Source organism: Glycine max, chromosome 19 (genome assembly GCF_000004515.6).
Source record: "Glycine max cultivar Williams 82 chromosome 19, Glycine_max_v4.0, whole genome shotgun sequence".
NCBI classification, from domain to species: Eukaryota; Viridiplantae; Streptophyta; class Magnoliopsida; order Fabales; family Fabaceae; genus Glycine; species Glycine max.
Window position 1 is genome coordinate 28818618 of NC_038255.2, and position 1961 is coordinate 28820578.

The 1961-nt window shown below is 39.2% G+C and overlaps 1 non-coding gene across 1 annotated transcript; it reads left to right on the forward strand.

The window, feature by feature from the left end:
* Nucleotides 1-262: 262 nt before the first annotated feature.
* Nucleotides 263-369, forward strand: LOC113000523 (small nucleolar RNA R71). Its single transcript, XR_003265856.1, has one exon. It is a non-coding gene; the product is annotated as a small nucleolar RNA R71 (small nucleolar RNA).
* Nucleotides 370-1961: the final 1592 nt, after the last annotated feature.

A 1961-nucleotide genomic window follows, 5' to 3' on the forward strand; every position in this document is an offset into this window, starting at 1 on the left:
AACCAATGCATCTAGTTTTCCTTCAAGCTTCTTAGTTTCAGATGATGCAGATGGGCTTGTAGCTACCTCATGCACTCCTCTAATGACTATGGCATCATTTCTGGCGCTAAACTGTTGGGAGTTGGAAGCCATCTTCTCAATTAAATTTTTGGCTTCAGCAGGAGTCATGTCTCCAAGGGCTCCACCACTGGCAGCATCTATCATACTTCTCTCCATATTGTTGAGTCCTTCATAAAAATATTGGAGAAGAAGCTGCTCCGAAATCTGATGGTGAGGGCAACTGGCACATAGTTTCTTAAATCGCTCCCAGTACTCATACAGGCTCTCTCCACTGAGTTGTCTAATACATGAGATATCTTTCCTGATGGCTATGGTCCTGGAAGCAGGGAAAAAATTTTCTAAGAATACTCTCTTAAGGTCATCCCAGCTCGTGATGGACCTTGGAGCAAGGTAATACAGCCAGTCCTTTGCCACTCCCTCTAATGAATGAGGAAAAGCCTTCAGAAATATGTGATCCTCCTGGACATCTGGGGGTTTCATGGTGGAGCAGACAATATGAAATTCCTTCAAATGTTTGTGCGGTTCTTCACCTGCAAGGCCATGAAACTTTGGAAGCAAATGAATCAGTCTAGTTTTAAGAACATATGGGACATCCTCATCAGGGTATTGGATGCACAAGCTTTCGTAGGTGAAATCAGGTGCAGCCATTTCCCTTAGAGTCCTCTCACGGGGTGGAGGTTGTGCCATGTTCTCAGAATGTGCAAAATCAGAATGCTCAAAATTATAATGCTCAAGATCAGGATGTTCAAAATCACCAATAACAGAATGCACAGATTCACCAGTTATGGAATGCTCAGAATGATCAAAAGGTATAAAATGATGCCTAACTAATCTATGAAATGTCCTATCTATCTCAAGATCAAAGGGTTGTAAGTCAGATGGATTGCCTCTAGTCATACACTACATTCAGCATGCACACAACTAGTTGCCTTATCATGTGAATAAAGGTGTAGGTTTGAACTACAGCTACCCTCAAATGATATCCAAATGACTTGAAATTTTGTGAGAAACCTTATAAAATGATGAGAAGATAGCACAAAAAATTTCAGACAAAAATTCAAAGTCTAACTATGAAAGCTAAAAATGGTAAGTTAAGAAAAATAAGTGAATAAAACTTGAAAAATAAAAAACTTTTGACAGAATCGCTTCTTTTGGACGATGGAGACCTCAGCCGGCCTATGGCCGACTACCACGGCGTGGGAAATTTTTTTCTACCCCAAATGCATATATAATAATTGCGATTCTGATAACCGGAGCAAAAGTTATGGCCGTTTGAAGTTTTGACAAACACAAAATTTGCTAGTTTTTTGGAACTTTCAAATCTAACCAAACTAAAGGCTCTAGATATTTTTCCCACAAAATATGGATTAAAAGAAGTTACCACAAAAAAATTCAGCCAAAAATAACAACCCTAGCTACTAAAACAAAAAATCTCAAATAATTCAGCATGGGTGGTCGCTAAATTCCGTCTCTAATTGATTTCTACTACTACTCTGTTTTGCCGCAAGCACTCAAGACTAGCAAAACACCCAAGACTGAAACAGGGGAAACGCTTAATGGGAAAACTGAAACAGAACACACATTAAACAAAATACCAGGACACTAAACAACACTAACACACATACTAACACAATACTAACAATTTAAACATAAAACACGAAAGGATTAAACACACAGCACTAGCTAGCTATTATGAACCTTTGGACACTGCTCCCCGGCAATGGCGCCAAATTTGATCGAGGCCGTACCCGAATCAAATAAACATGAAAATGCAGTAACTAGGAAGTGATCCTAGGTCGTTTCCCAACGAGCAGTGACAAACCAAATGTTCATAATATACTTGTAGTAACAGTAACGATTGGGTGGGGTTTGTTTGTTTTGTGATTAAAGAGCAAAACAAG